The 20,966-nt window shown below is 42.9% G+C and overlaps 1 long non-coding RNA gene across 1 annotated transcript in view; it reads right to left on the bottom strand.

Moving 5' to 3' along the window:
* LOC115930403 (uncharacterized) overlaps positions 1 to 20,397 on the bottom strand; it is a 58,758-nt gene extending 38,361 nt beyond the window's left edge. The window contains exons 1-2 of the long non-coding RNA XR_004067030.2: positions 20,319 to 20,397; positions 8,882 to 8,985 (exon numbers count right to left, since the gene is read on the bottom strand). This is a non-coding gene — a long non-coding RNA (uncharacterized lncRNA). The remainder of the gene's footprint in view (positions 1 to 8,881; positions 8,986 to 20,318) is intronic.
* Between the last annotated feature and the right edge of the window lie 569 nt (positions 20,398 to 20,966).

Raw genomic sequence — 20,966 nt, 5'->3', positions numbered from 1 at the left:
CCGCCTTTGGGCCACTTGAGACCCAAAGGAAGGAGGACCCATGGATAGAGAGCATCATGGCAGCCTCCAGGGCACAGAACAGGGTGGGGACGATGCATAGTGGGTGTGGAGGGATGAGATGAACGGATGGCTCAGCACAAAGTTCCTTCATGGGAGGACTTCTTAGTACAAACCATCCAAAAAGGGGCAATGGAAGGCAGTATTCCTAAACTAGTTTTAGCATAAAACTCCTTTTTTGAAGGAGGACCAGCGATCAAAGGAAACCACTTTGGGAAGCTTCGATCTATGGGTTGAAATCCAAGCCTCTCATATCAGGCAAGCTGCTTTCAGATGAAAGTGTCAGAAACCAATCTCAAACTAACTGAAACAGAGAGAATGTGTTGGTTTACCCGTAACTGACGAGCCCAGGAGAGGAGCATTGATTCTGGCATGAGTGGAAGTGGGAGCTCCGGCAATGATCAGAACTGTCTGTCCCTCCAGCTTTGCACACTGCCTGTCTCAGCAACATGTCATCCTGCATGCTAGCTCTCACCACAAGCTGGGCAATACCGTTGTGACTGCCCCACACCCACATCCTCCGGCTCAGGAACCCCAGTGAGGAAGGCACCTCCCTCTCCCATGTCTACACACAGATCACTTGACGATTCTGAGTGCTCCTGCTTGGCTGAAGGCTTCATGTCGGAACAGTAACTGCCATTAGTTATGCCCAACCCTCTGGAAGTGGGGAGGGTGACTGACCCAGTTTTCACAGACCCACCAGGACCATGTGAGGTGAGAAAGGACTACTCCAAAGAAACAGAAAAAAAGGGTCATGAGAAAACACACAGACTTTAGTGGAAACTAAAACTATAGCTACCATGATCTACCATGTTTCTTTGCAGGACATTCATGATTTCCCCCCCAGTTTGGCCACAAACTGTAAATTCCAGTACCCGCTGCTCTTTTGTAAGACCTCCCTGCTCCCCTGTAAGACCTCCCTGCTCCATCCAGCTGGGCTGATCTGCTCACTATTCCTTGAATACACCATACCTTTCCATATTTGTTCCTTAGGCCCTCTTTTGATTTGAATTCTGCCTCATCCAAATCAAGTCTCGAGGTTGCAACAGGCTAGGCACTATGGCTCATGCCTTTAATCCCAGCACTTTGGGAGGCCAAGATAGGAGGATCACTAGAGGCCAGGAGTTCGCGATTAGCCTGGGCAACATAGTGAGACTATGTATCTACGAAAAATTTTAAAAATTAGCCAGACATGGTGGTATGCACCTGTAGTCCCAGCTACTTGGGAGGCTGAGGTGGGAAGATCACTTGAGCACAAGAGGTTGAGGTTACAATGAGCTATTATATGATCATGCCGCTGCACTCCAGCCTAGGTGACAGAGTGAGACTGTCTCTAAAAAATAAAATAAAATAAAATAAAATAAGACTGCAACAGAATCTGTCCACTGAGTGTACATTCCTCTACTCCAAACTGCAGTTCTTGTTTTCCCTCCTTGTAACTCCTATTGTATAAAAACTTCTGCACCATCCATTTGATATTTATTACAATCACCTTTTTTTGTTGCTCTGTGTGTGTGTGTGTGTGTGTGTGTGTGTGTGTGTGTGTGTCCTGTACCTCTACAGACATAACAAGATTGTAGCCTCCTTGAGTTCCACAACATCATCTTTATACTCTTTGTATCTTTCTTGCTTGGCACATTGTACATGCTAATCTAATGTGCTTGGTTGTACTTCAAAATTTCAAGGCTAGCCTCCCACCTTTTCCTGCTTGCCTGCATATTTGTCTGTTCTTTATGTCCTCTGCTGACTGGTAGAGTGGCTTTGAAAAACGTTCTTACCTTAGTTGTGTCTCAGTTTCCCATCAAGTGAGCGAGCAATGCTGATATTGTGGAAAAGAATAGCCCATTCATTCATCGATTCATTCATTTATTCACACATTCAGCACCTACTGAGCACCTTCTATGAACAACACACTATGTTAGTGCTGTGAAGCAAAAAAAATGAAAAACAGATGTGTCCTAAGGATATTCAAAACCCTGTATGAAATATAAAATAAGAATAAAATTTTTAAAAGACAAGGTAGAAATGTCAAGACATTTTACCAACCTCCAGTAGAATGGAATTTGGGAACATCCAACAAAGCTACATATAAGTTGACCTCTTGACCCAGCACTGCCACTTCTAAGAATTTACCATGAAAAGAGGCCTCCAAATATGTGAAACGACATACTTACAAGAGCTTTCATTGTAACAATTTTGTAATAGAAAAATTAGGAAACAACCTAAATGTCTATCCTTAGAAGACTGGTAGAATAAATCATGAAACATGATTCATTATTATGTAATAATTATAAATTATTTTAAATGTTATTTAATTAATTATATAATTATATTAATCATAAATTATTATGATTTATTCTACATTATGGAATACTATGCAACCCTAAAAAATACTGAGGAAAACTGTTATGGGTTAAGTGGATTAATTTCCAATATATATAGTTGGGGGAAAAAAGAAGCAAGGTACAAAAGTGCATATAATGTGCTACCTAGGAAGTATTTGTGTTAAAAAAGTGAATCTATTCCTGAGTAAATGATCAGATGAATCAGAATATGGTACATTCTACAAGACAACTGTTGTGGGTTCTAAAATATAAAAGACAAAAATAAAAATAAAAGAGAACGTCATTTAAAAAATTAAAATTAAGGGTATATTCTAAATAAAAGAGACAGAACAACTAAATTCAAAGCATGAAACTTGATTGGCTCTTATGTTTAAAAAAATAAAATTAAAAGGCAGATTGGATACAATTAAGAAAAATTAAATATGGACCACTATTAGATATTATTAAATTGATCCTAATTTTCTTGTGTAATAACATTGTTGAGGTTGTGTCATAGCAAAACAAAACATGAAGATAGATGATAGGTAGAGATACAAATAGGTAGGTAAGTAGAGATAATGTTAGTGTGTCAAATTATCAATAATTGGTGAATTTAGGTGAGGAGTATACAGATGTTCATTTTCTTTCTTTCCTTTCTTTCTTTCTCTCTCTCTCTTTCTTTCTTTCTTTCTCTTTCTCTCTTTTTTTTTTTTTTCAAGATCTCGCTCTGTCACCCAGGCTGGAGTGCAGTGGTGTGGTCATAGCTCTCTGCAGCCTCAACCTACCAGGCTCAAGCAATCCTCCCATCTCAGCCTCCCGAGTAGCTGGGACTACAGGTATGTACCAACACACCCAGCTAATTTTTGTATTTTTAGTAGAGACAGCGTTTTGTCATGTTGTCCAGGCTGTTTACTTTTTGTGGGGTTTGAAAGCATCAAAAATAAATAATTGGGGAAGAAAAACATATCAAAAATTGTATTCATTAGTCAGAACACTTTCAATTCCAAGTAGAAACCAAACTCAAATAGGCTTAAGCAAAAAAGAGAATGTATTAGGTGCTCAGATGATGTCATATTTCTCTTTCTGTCAGGTGGCTTTCTTCTAACTTAGGCTCATTGCTGCCCGGTGTCAAGATAATAAGCAGCTTACATCCCACCAGTTAGAAACCTCCATAGAAAGAGGACTTCTTGACCAATCATTCCAGCAAATGTCCCAGGCTGTCCCTTTTTGACAAACTTCAGGCTTGTTCTTGAACCAATTCTGGTCCCAGGAAGATACTGAGTTCTGATTGGCCAGGACTAAATGTCTTGCCAGTGTCTGGATATAGCCACCCACAAGCATGTACCTCCACCCCTAAGGTGAGGGAAGGATGGCTCTGCAAAAGAAAATCCAGATGCTATTGCCAAAAGAAAGGCAAGTGGGTGCATGCCAGACAAAAGGAATGGTTCTCCACTGCAATCGAAAAATTGAACATAAACATTAAAGCAAATCAAGCACTTATTATTATTATTTTTTTTTTTGAGACAGCGTCTCACTCTGTTGCCCCGGCTAGAGTACAGTGGTGCGATCTCAGCTCACTGCAACCTCCGCCTCCCGGGTTCAAGCGATACTCCCGCCTCAGCCTCCTGAGTATCTGGGACTGCAGGCATGTGCCACCACGCCCGGCTAATTTTTGTATTTATAGTAGAGATGGGGTTTCACCATATTGGCCAGGCTGGTCTCAAACTCCTGACCTCGTGATCCGCCCACCTCAACCTCCCAAAGTGCTGGGATTACAGGCATGAGCCACTGCGCCCAGCTAAATCAAGCACTTATAAGCATTCAATCATATTAACCCATAAGAGAAAACATATCAGCCATTCAAAAACCCTGGTCATTTATTTCATGACTTTAGTATGGCAGAAGAAAATTGTCACTCTTCCTTTACATCTCTTAAACAAATTCAATATGAGGGGCAAGCTGAAAAGGAAATAACTACCTTGGATCTGACCTTATTTCTCTCATATAATAGTTTAAAGAAGCTGTTCACTGCATCTGTACCTGAAGCCAGAAAGACCTCTTTTGATATAGACTTTGACAAATGAATGGAATACAAATCTCAATCTGATTGCTAGTTATGGGACCTGTACTATGGTCAGGGGACCACTGAGGGCAGCCTCAGTTCAACTGAAATATTTTGTTACTGGTTGGGTGGATTGTTATTTTAAATAGCATATTGTTGTTTTCAGATAAATTTCTTAATGGTTATATTTTTCCCTCTCAACATTGAGAAATAGCCCTTTTTATTCTACCCATGTGCAAATCATTACTTTCATGTTTAGTGTTTTATCATATTGAATATTTATTGAGTCTACTATGAATCATGGAGTTTGTAGATACTGTCACAAGAAAATAAATTCATAAACTACCGTTATCATAAAGATTCCTGCAGCCTTCTGCCGTGTCGAGAACCTATCTCATTAGTCACTTAGGAAAGTTATATATGAGATTTACAGTCCCTGCAAGTGGAGCTTTAGAGGTTTTCATATGTGATTGAAGTGCCCATCCATTATTACTGTTACCCAGTAAGTGCACAGATGGTGCTACGAGCTGAGCAGCAAGGTGGGTGGGGACTCAAAGGCACTCCCCTGGTGCTTACAGAGGCCAGTGTGTGGGCTGGCAACAGAGTAGAAGGCGATGCAGCCAAATTCCATGTCTGACACCCTCAATCAGCAGGTACTGCTGTTCGAGGGACAAGTTAGGCAATGCAGTTTCTACAGGGTTTCCAAAAGGCCTTTGTCCCAAGGAGCACTGTGACCACAGCCCCCACAATTGATCACACCCTTTGGATGAAGTGTTCTAAGGTCGGCTGTAGTCAAGGCGAGTCATCTACACAGGGCCCTTCTTTTATTTATTTATTTACTTATTTATTTATTTTTTTAGAGACAGAGTCTCGCTCTGTCCCGCAGGCTGGAGTGCAGTGGCACAATCTCGGCTCACTGCAAGCTCCGCCTCCCGGGTTCACACCATTCTCCTGCCTCAGCCTCCTGAGTAGCTGGGACTACAGGCACCCGCCACGACGCCTCGCTAATTTTTTTGTAGTTTTAGTAGAGACAGGGTTTCTCCGTGTTAGCCATGATGGTCTCGATCTCCTGACCTCGTGATCCACCCGCCTCGGCCTCCCAAAGTGCTGGGATTAAAGGCGTGAGCCACAGCGCCCGGCCAGGCTCTTCTATTAATAGATCTTTCCCACAGTGCCTTGGGCTTCACGTCTGTGGAGCTGTTTCCTTCCTGAGAAATGTAGGCTTGGGTGGAGCCTGCATTTGTGCCTATATCCCGGCTAAGGAAGTCCCAGCCTCTACTTCCTGTGCATTTCATCCTTCATAACCCATAGCTCTCTGAGACAAGCTGTGCATTCCTCTTTTTTTTTTTTTTTTTGTTTCCTTTCGAGACGGAGTCTTGCTGTGTCGCCCAGGCTGGAGTGCAGTGGCGCAATCTCAGCTCACTGCAAGCTCCGCCTCCTGGGTTCACGCCATTCTCCTGCCTCTGCCTCCCGAGTAGCTGGGACTACAGGTGCCCGCCACCACGCCTGGCTAATTTTTTGTATTTTTAGTAGAGACTGGGTTTCACCGTGTTTGCCAGGATGGTCTTGATCTCCTGACCTTGTGATCCACCTGCCTCGACCTCCCAAAGTGCTGGGATTACAGGCGTGAGCCACCGCGCCTGGCCTGCATTCCTCTTACTTTCAGATTGCTACTGATGTTCAGTATGTCAATCTAATCTTTAAAGTATATCTTATTTAAAGGCTCTGGAGATGTTTTCTATTTAAAGAAAGCAAGGGGCAAATCTTAGAAAAGTGTGAGTAGGCTGGGCTCGGTGGCTCATGCCTCTAATCCTAGCACTTTGGGAGGCGGAGGCGGGTGGACCACGAGGTTAGGAGTTTGAGACCAGCCTGATCAACATGGTGAAACCCTGTCTCTACCAAAAATATAAAAATTAGCCGGGCGTGGTGACGTGTGTCTGTAATCCCAGCTACTAAGGAGGCTAAGGCAGGAGAATCGCTTGAACCCTGGAGGCAGAGATTGCTGTGAGCCGAGATCGTGCTATTGCACTCTAGCCTGGGCAACATGAGCGAAACTCTGTCTCAAAAAAAGAAGAAGGAAAGAAATGAAAAGTGTGAGTAATTACTCCATATTGATTTATTCTATAAACTTGCATTTTATTTCACTGAAATTTAAATATTGGAGGCTTGGGAGAGTTGGTCCACAACTGTAATCCCAGTGCTTTGGGAAGCTGAGGTAGGAGGATTGCTTGAGCCCAGGAGTTCAAGACAAGCCTGGGAAACATAGAAAGACCCTGTGTCTACCAAAAATACAAAAAAAAAAAAAAAAAAGCAGTTGTGGTGGCACACACCTGTAGTCCCAGCTACTTGGGAGGCTGAGGTGGGAGGCTAGCTGGAGCCCAGGAGGTAAGGCTGAAGTGAGCTGTGATCATGCCACTGCACTCTAGTCTGTGTAATTGAGTGAGATCTTGTCTCCAATACATATATATAAGATATACTGTAAAGATTAGATTGACATATATATATATATATATATATATATATATATATATATGGTGGTTAGTTTACTCTTCCAAGGGGCCAAGTTGGTGATCATATCACAGTGACTCTGGCCAGAGAGCTGAGCTTTCTCCTTGCTGCCCTCTGTTACCAGGGTATCTTCTCCTTTGGGCTTGGGGCAACCATCCTCAGCTTCTTTATCTTTTCCCCCTTACTGTACAACACAGTGACTGAGCAACCCCAAGGACTCATTTTGGAGGAGTTGAGGGAGTTCGCCTGGGGCACTGTATTTGTGATTCATTTCCATTAGCCTTACAGAGATGATGGATGGCACTGAATAGCACATCTAGCATTTGAGGCTTGATATTAGCTAATGATAGAGCCAGGTCCCTTTGGCTCTCACTGAACGGGAAACTTAGCTATTAACTAAAATTAAGTGACTCATTTTGAGGTCAAACAGTAAGTCAGGGATAGAATGAGAATTGAAATCACAGCACCAAAGAGCTGCAAACACGAAGACTTGAAGATGGGAAAAAAAGGATACAATTCAGGAAGATTAGTTACCCTTTCTCCTGCTTCACTGACAGCCAACCCTGGCTATGGACTATTCTCAGAGATTAATAATTCATTTTGAACCTCAATAATGAATTAGAGTGTTTATGTACACAGCAGCTTTGTGTGACAGTTCTGTGCTCTGCTCTCGAAGAAAAATGAAGCAGGTTTAAATGGTTTACAGATCTCTGACCACTCCACTGTCTACAACGTTGATGCAGTTCAACTTAATTCAGCAAGAATTTACTTAGCACACATTGTGTGCCAAGCATTGGGCCAATCCTCTAAAATGAATACTGGGGTGCAGTGACTCATGCCTGTAATCCCAGCACTTTGGGAGGCCAAGGTGGGTGGATTACCCAAGGTCAGGAGTTCGAGACCAACCTGGCCAACATGGCGAAACCCCATCTCTACTAAAAATACAAAAATTAGCCAGGCATGGTGGCAGGCGCCTATAATCCCAGCTACTCGGGAGGCTGAAGCAAGAGAATTGCTTGAAACTGGGAGGCGGAGGTTGCAGTGAACCGAGATCATGCCATTGCACTCCAGCCTGGGTTACTGAGCAAGACTCCATCTCAATAATAATAATAATGTTTAAAAATTAAAAAAATAAAATGAATAATAAAAATTTAAATAAGACCCAATCCCTGCCCACCATGAACTTGGAATCTAGTCCTCTATTCATTTATTACCTTAAATTTTATTATTTGTACCATTCTTTTTCTGACTGGTATAATTACAAGAAGAACCACAATTACATTTTGACTTAAAACTATCAACAACACACAGTGTTCTTGAGGACACGATGGTGATTTGTCATTTGGCCAGATGAACTGGCGAATGCCAACACGCACACATTAACATCGGCTGCTGCCCTTCAGTTGTAGACTTGGAAAGCATATTCTAAATCCCCCAGTGAAATGTTTTGGCAGGCATTTTCATCCAGATATTATTAACAGTCAAACTAAAACAATCCACACATCAATTCTGACTCTCAGGGAGGTCCTGGATGGAATTGTTAGGGACTAGAGCTTCAAGCGCTTTTGTCCAACCAAATCACATTTCCCAGTCAGTCATAATCTTTTAAGTAGCTTTTCTGTTTGGGGTAAATAAGGTAGCACAGGCATTTCCTTGTCCAGCCACTTTTTGCGTTTTTCATTACTGTCACATTTTTGGAGGTTATGACTGATCCAAGACTTAACTATATAAGAATCCTTTCAACAGTAAAAAGACCTTTGGGGAAAAGCATCACACAAGTATACAACCCGTTGGAGAGCATGATCTGTGCAGTCCATTCATTCAACAATTACTTATCGAGCGCTCTGCTAGACCTTGTACATCTTAGACCAATGACTCAATCTTTGAGCCTCAGCTTTCCTCATCTGTGAAATGGGAATAGTATACCTACCTCACAGGGTGGTGATGGACATGAACTCAGCAGCTATGTGAAAGTTCTCATCCCAGGTCCCACACATCCCAGGGGAGGTGTTCAGTCAACATGAGTTTCCTTCACTGCTAGGGGAAAAGGGTCACACATATCAGTGAAATGTTTTGTTTTGTTTTTTCCCTCACTTTTTTCAGATTGCCTTCCCCACTTCAGCCCTCTTCAGCTTTACAGATGCACTCTTGGAAATGCCTTCATGCTTCTGTCCTCTGACCTTGTAGTCTATCCTCATTCTTACCTACTGGGTCTCAGAACATTAGCCATCCTTCCTGCTGGCCGGATCCATTCCTCCTGTGCTTGGGAGCCCACCTTCCTGATTCCTAAGAACACCCTGCCGTCCAAAACATCATTCTCTTCCTGTCTTCAGGTACCATATTACTTTCTGCCTATAAAGAAGCTTGACTTTCCTCCTGGGCTCTTGAGCCCCCCCATCTGACCGACCACAACCCTCTCACTCTGTTTTACTTCCAAGCCAGGCTCTGGAAGGAGTGGAGACTGTCTACTCTCCCTACACAAGCCACTGTCCTCTGGCTTTCAGCTTCCCCATGCCACTGAGGCAGCCCTTGCCAAGGTCATCATTCATTTCCAGGCCTACTGGATGTTATTTCACCTTCTTCTTCTCCTCAGTTCTTCATAACTTTGGAGACTGTGTTCTTTTTGAAACTTCCACTTCCTTGGCTCTGTGTTGCTGCCATTTGAGTCCTCCCCTTCCTGGCTACTCTGGAGCTCCTCATCCGTTCCACCTGATGATAGTGACCAACCTGCACTCTGGCCTTAATTTGTGCAGGTGGTTTCCTAAGCACTTTACATATATTAGCTCATTTTAATCTACACAACAACCTTTTTTTTTTTTTTTTTTAAGAGGCAGGGTCTCGCTCTGTCACCCAGGCTGGCATGATCATAACTCACTGTAACCTCAAACTCCTGGGCTAAAGCAATCCTCCTGCCTTAGCCTCCCAAGTAGCTAGGACTACAGGCACGCACCACCATACCTGAATACATTTTTATCTTTTGTAGAGATAGGGTTCTCCCTATGCTGCCCAGGCTGGTCTCAAACTCTTGGTCCCAAGCCATCCTCCCACCTCAGCCTCCCAAATTGCTGAGATTACAAGCATGAGCCACCATGCCCACCCAAATCTTTAATGAGTACTATTATTTCCCCCCTTTCCTATACAAAGAAAGCAATGCTGGGAAAGGCTAAGCAATCTGCTAAGAGTGACAAAGCTCAGAAGAGGTGGGACCTGCCTCAAACCCACGTGGTCTAGCCCCAGGAAACCCTTATCACTACCTACATGTGAGTTCTTCTCCTCAATCTTTTATTAATTTTAACATTTCAACATTTTTGTTTTCATTCTATATGTTCTCCCAGGGATGTCCGATTTGCTCCCATTCTTTTAATTATTAGCTACCTGCATATCAATGACTTCTGTGTCAGTTCAGTCTCTCCAAGAAGCAGACACCAAAAGGGAATGAGAGGTACCAGGCATTATTGGGAGAAATGCCTGCAAGGGATAAAGAAGAGAGGGAGCAAAAGAAGGCAGGGCCAGCCTTCAGACCATTGTACCAATCAGATATCTGTGAAAGGAAAAGGGGCAGGAAAGAGGATTGGGTAGGAAGGAAGAGCCCCAGACTGGAGTAAAGGAGAAGAAAGTCTGCCAACTACACTCCTAGTAGCAGGTTCTCCCATCAGGATATCCCAGCAGCCCACCTCCATGGTCACCAGAAAGCCCAAATCTACATTTCCAGTCCTAACCTCTGTTTCAGCTCCAGTCTTATACCCAACCACTTCCCATATGCATACAAGACCCACAGAACCTCAACGTCAGCATGGCCAACAATGACTCATTATCTTCTTCTGGCCTCACTGCTTGAAGCTCCACATTCTCTATATTCCTTAGCTCCCTATGTGGTAATACCATCCACCCATCACTTAAGTTTATCCCTCCCTATCCCTCAGGTCTGCCCATGCAATCAATAGCCAAGGTCTACGGACTTCATGTCTAAAATTTCTGTTGAATTTGTTGGTCATCTCCTCTCCATGCATACTACTGCTGCCTTTGTACCCTCGTCATTTTACTCTGTTGTAAGAACTCTGTATCTCTGTTCTTTGTCTCTGCTCTCTTCCCATTGCACTATCAATGGTGATTCCTCTCCCCTCTGTGCCCCCCTTCCATAATGACCCCATGAACAGAAAATCTCGATATAGTGAAGGCTTAGAGGCAAGCCGGAGTGCTACAAGACTTCAGATAGGGGACCCTCAGCCCCTGACAGAAGTGCAAGGAGGGCTTTCTAGAGGAAGACACCCAGAAAAAGCACAAAGCAGATGACCAGGCCCTATTTAAATAAATAATTATTCACTCGGCCATGGTTTTTCATGGCCAAGAAAGGTTTGGTCATAAGAAAATTTCATGCTGCTATTAAAAGAGTTGATTGCTAAAGGTGAGTAGGAAGGTGCTTCAGTTTTTCCACAACTTTGAGGAACTTTAGTGGGGCTTCTCTTTTAACCACAGTCAACATTGACACCTAACTGTCAAGTTCAGCCGCTGACTTTGCCAGAGTGCTCCCTGACCTCACCTCACACTTCCACCTCCTTTTAACTTGAGAGGCAAACTCATTCTCACCACTCTGCAGGGAGGTATTGTTTATTGTCTCTTGGAAGAGAAACTTGAGAAGGCAAACTGTGTGGGCCTCTCCTGCAGGTACAATGAATTCTTGATGGGTCTGAGAAACAACTGCTGATCGCAGTCTATTTCAGTTTACGAAAATATATCAAAGATTTGTAGAAAATCATAGGTTTTGAGTCTTGAGTTTAATTTCAGAACATGTCAATAGAGTTATGACTGTAAGATATTCTGGAGGATACAGGATACTTTGCTCAGTGAACTGACTTGTGAAAGTTTAATCAGCTCACTTACCCTCCCCTATCTCCACCCATCCAGGATACAGAAATGAACACTTCCCTCCTTTCAGAAGTACTTTATCCCACATTCTGTATGAGATAGTGGGTGGAAACTATAATAGATCAGATAAACTGATACACGTGAAGATGTTATAACTATAAATATTACCAAAAATATGCCTTTTAATTACAGTGTCTAAACATGATTTCCTTAGAGAATTTCATTTTAGTAACACATAATTTATAAACTTGCTTTATATTCATGTTTCTTTTCTAAAGGAAATAATTGCATTATCTTCCTTTTGACTGTAGGGGGAGAGACAGCAGGAGAAACAACTGAAAGGAAAGGTCATGGGTATTGATTTGATTGTTCAGGCGGATGATTAACTGCCTCTGCAGAGGCAGCCCCAAGGGCCATGAAAGCCATTGCTCAATTTAAGACTTTCCAAGTTTCCCTCTTTATTATCGAAATCTGATCTTTGTTTCTTAGCTTGAAAACTTCATTTTGTTGACTGTAGTTTTTCCTCCATGCTCAAGACTAGCAAAGTAGGTACCAGCTCTATGCAGAATGGTGCCTCTCCGTGCTGGTGTTTGTCTTTGCATGCCAAGGTGCAAAGCAACCAGGGCTATGAGAAGATGCCCAGAGAGGTCAAGCCTGGCATCTGGGAGAGGAGGCAGTGACTACCACCTTTTGTGGCCATTCATTCTCTTTGGAATCAGATGGACCACAGGACAAAGGGGCACTTTCCTGGTGGACCAAACGACTGGTTTTCTATAGTCCAGGTAGAGGCTGCACACACCTTGCTAATAACCAAGCTGCAGAGTGTTTATTAGTAGCTACCATTATTATTATTATTAAATAAATGTGAGCAGATTAGTGGCGCTTAAAAGAACATGTTGCTTGGCCGGGCGCAGTGGCTCACACCTGTAATCCCAGCACTTTGGGAAGCCGAGGTGGGTGGATCACCTGAGTTCAGGAGTTTGAGGCCAGCCTGGACAACATGGTGAAACGCTGTATCTACTAAAAATACAAAAATTAGCCAGACATGGTGGTGGGCACCTGTAATCCCAGCTACTTGGAAGGCTGAGGCAGAAGAATCACTTGAACCGGGGAGGTGGAGGTTGCAGTGAGCCGAGATTGTACCACTATACTCCAGCCTGGGCGGCAGAGTGAGACTTGGTCTCTAAATAAATAATTAAATAAATAAATAAATAAATAAATCTCACTCAGGTCTATTCCATGAGCTTCCTGGGTTGAGATTGAGGAGGGGTTTGTGCCTAAAATCCTCACCTCTGTTGGGTGTCATGACAAGACTAAGGTTGTGAACCTCTGGTCCAAGAACAATCTCTCAGGGGGGATCTCTGGGCCCCTAAGCTGGTGTAGGACCATACTTATGTACATGACCATATTTTTTTCCCTCTTCCTTCTCAGTTTGCTGCCTGACCACAGGTACTAACACAACACAATGTTCAGTTGGCTCTTAACTTCAGATACGCTCCCTCTGAAATCTCCTTTTGCTGAGTTGTCTGGAACCAAGCTGCTGCCTCCAACCTGTTCTGCAGCTCTGCCCTCATACCTTTAAATATCAAAGGAACAAGGAAATAGAATCAATCAGTCTGGGCAACATGGCAAAACCCTGTTTTTACAAAAAAAATACAAAAAATTAGTCGGGCATGGTGGTGTGCACCTGTGGTCCCAGCTACTCAGGAGGCTGAGGTGGGAGGATTGCTTGAGCAAGGGAAGCAGAGGTTGCAGTGAGCTGAGGTCGCACTACTGCACTCCAGCCTGTGTAACAGAGTAAGACCCTGTCTCAAAAAAAAAAAAAAAAAAAAAAAAAGGAAAATAGGATCAATAGCCCAGCTGTTCCAGGACATTGTGCATTTAGTGTGTCAGGACAATCGGCTGTGTTTTCCCTATTTCAAGCAATAAGTATTCAAACCCCAACTCTGCCATTTAATGACTGTGTGATCTTGAATAAGTTTCCTAACCTCTCAAAGACTTGGTTTCCTTATCTGAAAAATGGGAGTACAATAGGGCTGTTGTGAGTGTTAAGTGAGATAATATTGTTGGGATAAAAGCTTTTCCTCTTCCAGCTTGGGTTCAGCGGCTAGGGGCTTACAAATTTAACTGACTGTAGACAGATTAACAGAGAGAAGACAAAGCTTATTATGTGGGTAGGAGCCTTTAGATTAAATAGTTCCTCAAGGCTGGACACAGTGGCTCACACCTGTAATCCCAAGGACTTTGGGATTGGGTGGGAGGATTATTTGAGCCTGGGCAACATAGCAAGACCACATCTCTACAAAAAAATAAAAATAAAAATTAGTTGGGTGTGGTGGTGCACGCCTGTGGTCCTACCTATTTGGGAGGCTGAGGTGGGAGGATGGCTAGAGTCCAGTAGTTCAAGGCTGCCGTGAGCTATGAAGGTGCCACTGCATTCCAGCCTGGGTGACAGAGTGAGAACCTATCTCTAAAAAAAAAAGAAAAAGAAAAAGAAAAAGAAATGGCTCCTCAAGCAGCTAGAGATAGGAGTTTATACCAACTACATAGAGAAAAAGGAGGCAGGAGAAAGGGCTTCCATGGAAGACCAAATGAAAGGTATGACAGTTTCAGATAATTTGTTTAAGCAATTGCTCATCCCAGTACTAATGGTTAGTCTCCTTTCTGGCTGTAAACCCCCTGGAGAGGGAATTTATCGCAGCTATAATTTTTGGAAGATCCTGCTTAAGTCAGCAAAATGAAGTTTAGAAAAGGTTTCCTTTTTCACGGCTGCTACTTCTTCAGATGCTTTTAGCTTGAAATATTTTTTTTTGAAACAGACTTCCGCTCTTGTCATCCAGGCTGGAGTGCAATGAGACAATCTCAGCTCACTGCAAACTCCGCCTCCCAGGTTCAAACGATTATCATGCCTCAGCCTCCCAAGTAGCTGGGATTATAGGTGCCCAGCATCATGCCCAGCTAATTTTTTGTATTTTTAGTAGAGACAGGGTTTCACCATGTTGGCCAGGCTGGTCTCGAACTCCCGACCACAGGTGATCCAACCAACTCAGCCTCCCAAAGTGCTGGGATTACAGGCGGGAGCCACTGCGCCCGGCCGCTTGAAATAATTTTTATGCTACAGAGGTGCATTTCAGATCCCTTCATTTTAAAATGCATAGTGCTATCTATGTGTTAGTTTGTTGTTTTGTTATTATAGTGTTGTTGTCATTGTTGTTGTTACAAGATAGGTAAATCTTTAATAGAAGCATTAACAAAAAAGTGGCACCTTACCTTTAGGACCAATGGCTCCCCTTCGGGAGCTGAAGAGTGGGATGTTTCATAGAAGTTATGGCAGCAAAGGCAGCCATGAGGGGAAATACTCTGCTTGTCCCAAGAGGAGAAAAGAAATTTCCATTCCCCCTTCTTTTACCATAAGCACAAATTAAGAGTTTCTGTAACAAAAGGCCTCTTCTTTGAGCCCCAGCACAGAAAAAAAAAATAAAGCCAAATAAAAATCATTTTATTTATGAAGTTTTTGTTCCAGGTGTCTGTAGAGATACCCAGAATGAGGTAAGATACATGGCAGAGGGATTCTAGCATTGAGGAAGAATTAATCACCTAACAAGGTCTAGATGAAAACTCATACCCAAGGTTGTATATTTTTAAATCCTGGGTCACAAAAAGACTTGCTTAAAGTGAATAGTTTTATGTAAAGGTGTTTTCTGGTTTCAAGATATTTTAAACACTTATTAGAAAAAAAGTCATTAAAATAAGAAAGAAATCTCTGTTTTGCTCATTAGAGAAAAAAATGGCAGAATGATCCATATTGCATAGATTTTCATGTTTTAATTTATTTTTCAGGAAATCACACTCATTCTATTTGTGGTACAGAGTGTGTAGTTTGGGGTGAGGTCACATTAGAAAAAAGTCCTTGTATTATGTAATAATGTCTAACAGAGTCATTATACCAAAACAGACTGACTCCCAAAGGAAAATTTACTTTAATTTTATCATTTATCATTTTAAGGATTTATTAACTGCATGCAGTGTAAAGGACATTGCTTCAAATCTATTAATATTTTTCTATACTTGTGCAAATGATTTTAAAAATGGATAAATCTAAAGTTTATTTATTTATTTATTTATTGAGACAGAGTCTTGCTCTGTCGCCCAGGCTGGAGTGCAGCGGCACAATCTCAGCTCACTGCAACTTCTGCCTCCCAGGTTCGAGCAATTCTCATGCCTCAGCTTCCTGAGTAACTGGGACTACAGGTGTGCGTCACCATGCTTGGCTAATTTTTGTATTTTAGCAGGGAGGGGTTTCACTCTGTTGGCCAGGCTGGTCTCGAACTCCTGACCTCAGGTGATCCACCCACCTCGGCCTCCCAAAGTGCTGGGATTACAGGCATGAGCCACTATGCCCAGCCAACCTGAAATTTCAATAGGGCAAGGAAGATGATTTATCAAATCTTTTATTCAGGAAGGTGGACTCCCCACCTCTTCCTGGCTAAATGGTAATTAAATAAGAAGAGAGGAGAGTAAGGTACATTAGTGATTGGAAAATGAAGTTTGCTTGCTTGTTTGTTTTAACATAAACACACTGCCTAGCATTTTTTGGAGTAACCTGGTGATGCCAATGATAATTAGTCGAGTTGTAGAGTTGTGCGCCTTAAGAACATGGAGCATATATTAACAAATAGGCATTTTTTGAATCATTTAAAAAGTGGCATTTTTCTTACTCCAAGAGGTCCCCCATGTTTCCCCATTTTTCCTTCCTTACGAGCACTTCCTTACGACAAGTAAATAAGAGAACTGCTTAATTGATCTATTCACATTTTTAAAAAGTCTTATTCTCTGCATGTTGCCAGCATTTTTAATCTGCATAATTAATTCTTTTGGATTATAAATCCTTCAAGCAGTAGCCTTCAGCTCTGATGTCATGAGCTACTGGTATGTCATTATCTGTACAAGAGAAAGGAAAGGAGCCATAATTTGTGGGGTGGGATGTGGGTGGGATTGAGTATAACTCACGGCCTAGGCCCATAAAGCATTTATGAAGCCCTGGGAGCTGGTGCCCCAGGCAAATGTCCTCCAGCAGGTGTGTCCCTGCAGAACAAAGGTTGAGACCCAGAGCCTGTATGGCTTGGGGTCATGTTGACCCAGATGATTCTGCCCAGCATAGAATACAGTGTCACTGCAAGTGGGCATCTCAAGAAGGTTGCCGGCTGGTGATGGTGGCAATCATGATGACAATGAAGGTGGTAGCAGTCATGATAACGTACCTTTGCTCTCAAGCAATTCTTAATTTCCTCTATTTCACCATCTCTTAGCCTAGACCTAGAAAAATTGGACGATGAGTACTTAAAGCCAAAGACTCCTTCCTCAGAGGAAGGCCAATGAAAGAAAGGTACGAGGTAGGTTGCGTCAACTCTTCTCCTCTGCTTGTCACACTTGTAGTCACGGATAAAGATCAGAGCTGCTTTCCCATGTCTGGGGCCCTTCCAGAGCCCCATCCATATGAGGTCCAAGTTCAGCTCTACTAGAAAAGATTAACAGGTCTTGCTTTTTGTAGCAGACACTGTTGATTGCATACTCAACAGCTGGTTTCAACTCACCCATTCCGGCTTTCACTCTGCAGCCATGAGCTCAAGGAAGGCATTCATTGTCAAAGGCAATCACAGCAGTGTCCTTCTCTTTGCCAGCGACTGGTGTAGGCTTTGGCACCGTGACCCAATCCTTATTTGAGAGTAAGATACTGGAGCTACTTCTGAGGAAGCTTTTCCTCATCAATTAAAAACAAAAAGATGAGGCCAGGTGTGGTGGCTCATGCCTGTAATCCCAGCACTTTGGAAGGCCGAGGTGGGTGGATTGTTTGAGGTCAGAAGTTCAAGACCAACCTGACCAACATGCTGAAACCCTGTCTCTACTAAAAAAGAAAAATAGAAAAATTAGCCGGGCATGGTGGCAGGTGCCTGTAATCCCAGCTACTTGGGAGGCTGAGGCAGGAGAATCACTTGAAGCCAGGAGCCGGAGGTTGCAGTGAGCTGAGGTGGCACCACTGCACTCCAGCCTGGGCGACACAGCAAGACTCCGTGTCAAAAACAAAACAAAACAAAACAACAAAAACAAAAAGATCTCAGGCGCAGTGGCCCACACCTGTAATCCTAGCACTTTGGGAGGCCGAGGAGGGTGTATCGCCTGAGGCCAGGAGTTCGAGAGCAGCCTGGCCAACATGGTGAAACCCTGTCTCTACTAAAAATACAAAAATTAGCTGGGCATGGTGGCGCGCGCTTCGGGAGGCTGAGCAAGAGAATCACTTGAGCCCAAGAGGCGGAGGTTGCAGTGAGCCAAGATGGTGCCATTGCACTCCAGCCTGGGCGATAGAGTAAGACTCCGTCTAAATAAATAAATAAATAAACAAATAAATAGAAAAAGATGCACAGGAGAACACACTTCTCTCCTTTGCTGGATACCTTCATACCCGCATATGATGCCTGGAAGCGCTGCAGCCCCTGGAGCCCATGAGAGGAGACATGGGCAACACACTGGGGATGTTGAGCTGCTGAACCAGAAAGAGGAAAGCACCCGGGTACTTCACGGCATCAGGGCCCCGCGGTAGTAAGCAAACCTAGAACTACCCTCCCCCTGGACTTCTAGTTACGTGAGTGAGATAAGAAGCCCGTTATGGGCTAGTGCCATGGCTCACGCCTGTAATCCTAGCACTTTGCGAGGCCGAGGCAGGTGGATCACTTGAGGCCAGGAGTTGGAGACTAACCTGGCCAACATGTTGAAACTCCGTCTCTACTAAAAATACAAAAATTAGCAGGGCGTTGTGGTGTGTGCCTGTGATCCCAGCTACTCAGTAGGCTGAGGCAGGAGAATCACTTGAAGCTGGGAGGCAGAGGTTGCAGTGAGCCAAGATGGCACCACTGCACTCCAGCCTGGGTGACAGAGCAAGACCTTGCCTGAAAAAAAAAAGAAGAAGAAAAAGCCTGTTACTAGGTCGGGCATGGTGGCTTACACCTGTAATCCCAGCACTTTGGGAGGCCAAGGCGGGTGGATCACCCGAGCCCAGGAAGTGGAGGCTGCAGTGAGCCCTGATTGTACTACTGCACTTCAGCCTGGGCCATAGAATGAGACCCTGTCTCCAAACACACACACACAAAGAAGCCTGTTATGTTTAAAGCACTTCAGGATTGGCAAGTCTTCTGTGGCTCACAGGCAAAAGCTTTCCAACAGACACATCTTTTATAATATCCCAGGCTTGTGATAAGACAATCAGGGATGAGAGCCCTGAAGGTGGTAAAGGGACCATAGACTCAGGCAAATATGTTGTCCCAGCCACCTGGATTCAGTCGCTCATTTAAATCACTAAAAAAATCACTAAAAACTATAGTTCCTTAGTCCTCTAAATCCATTCATTGACTCATTAAGTGAATATTCAGTGAGCTCTTCCTATGGTTTTGCTATAAAGGACACCAAGAAACAGAGTATCTAGCAGTGACTTAGTACTTGAGCATCCCCCGAGAACTTCACATACACCTCATTTGATGTCCTGAAGAACCCAGTGAAACCAATATTATTATTATTCTCATTTTATCTATTAGAAATGTGAGGCTCAAAAAGATTGTTGAAATTTCCATAACCTGACTTTAAGTCCAGGGATTTTTTTCCACCAAACCCAAATTGCATATTGCCCTCAGGAAGCTTAAGGTATAAAAGTAGGGATCTAGGTTATGCATATATTTAAAATTAAATAACAAACAAGATTTAGATAGCAATACAAATAGTTATTCAGAATTTTTACAGTGTAGTAAGTAGTTAAGGACTAAACTGGTAAGGGAGAGAATAAACATTGTTCAAAAGGAACTTAGTACTGTTGATGGAGAAGCAGATTTTATGCTCATTGCAAATGGAAAAAATCTTTCCCATACAAGCACTAACAGCTCATATTTGGAATCTGACATAATCATAATAAAAACTATTGCTAACTTCAAACAAGTAAAAAAATGCATAAACTAGACTCATATTTCTTATCAGATCTTTGTCACCTACTTTTGTCACCTATAGATAGTTAATTCTATTTATAGAAAAGAATAGTTAAGCTTGAAAGAACTTGATAAAATAACTTCATTTGAAAAGCATTAATGTGTAGATATTAAGAATATTGGAAAAAAGGATTTAAGGTAATCTTGATTTGCCCCAATAATAACTGAAGTGAATGAAACACATTAACATTAGGTTCTTATTTTTACTAACTTCATGGAATTAGTAATACTCAAGCACTCTACAACAGCGTTGCCTGATTCATTAGCCAGTAGTCACTAGGTACATTTGGCTATTTAAATTTTAATAAAAGCTGGGCACTGTTGTTCATGCCTGTAATCCCAGCATTTTGGGAGCCCAAGGCAGGTGGATCACTTGAGCTCAGGAGTTCAAGACCAGCCTGGGCAACATGGTGAAATCCCATCTCTACTAAAAATAAAAATTAAAAAAAATTAGCCAAGCATGGTGGTACTCACCTATAGTACCAGCTACTTGAGAGGCTGAGGCAGGAGGATCATTTGAATCATATGATTCTGGTGACAGAGGTTGAAGTAAGCTGAGGTCGCACCATTGCACTCCAGCCTGGATGAGGAAAGTGAAACCCTGTCTCAAAAAAAAAAAAAAAAGTAAAGGGAGGCTAAGGCAGTAGGATAACTTGAGGCCAAGAGTTCAAGACCAACCTGGGTAGCACAACAAGACTCCATCTGTACAAAAAATAAAATAAAATTTGCCACATGGATGGTGCAAGCCTGTAGTCCCAGCTACTCAGAAGGTTGAGATGGGAGGATTACGTGAGCCCAGGATATACAGGATACATGAGCTGTGATTGAGCCACTGCACCCCAGCCTGGGTGACAGAGTGAGATCCTGTCTTTAAAAATAAATAAATAAAACGTTCCTCAGTTGCACTAGCCACATTTCATGTCCTCAATAGCCACATGTGGTTAGTGGTTATCATATTGGACCATGCAAATATAGAACATTATCATCTTTGCAGAAGTTCTACTCTAGATCCTGGCAAATGAGAGGCTATCATGAGGAATAGAAAATGATTTTTTAAAATGGGTGGCTGGGCACGTTGGCTCACGTCTGTAATCCCAGCACTTTGGGAGGTCGAGGTGGGTG

This window comes from Gorilla gorilla, chromosome 14 (assembly GCF_029281585.2).
Source record: "Gorilla gorilla gorilla isolate KB3781 chromosome 14, NHGRI_mGorGor1-v2.1_pri, whole genome shotgun sequence".
NCBI lineage: Eukaryota > Metazoa > Chordata > Mammalia > Primates > Hominidae > Gorilla > Gorilla gorilla.
The sequence above is the reverse complement of the archived record's forward strand: the minus strand, read 5'-3'. Positions and strand labels throughout refer to the sequence as shown.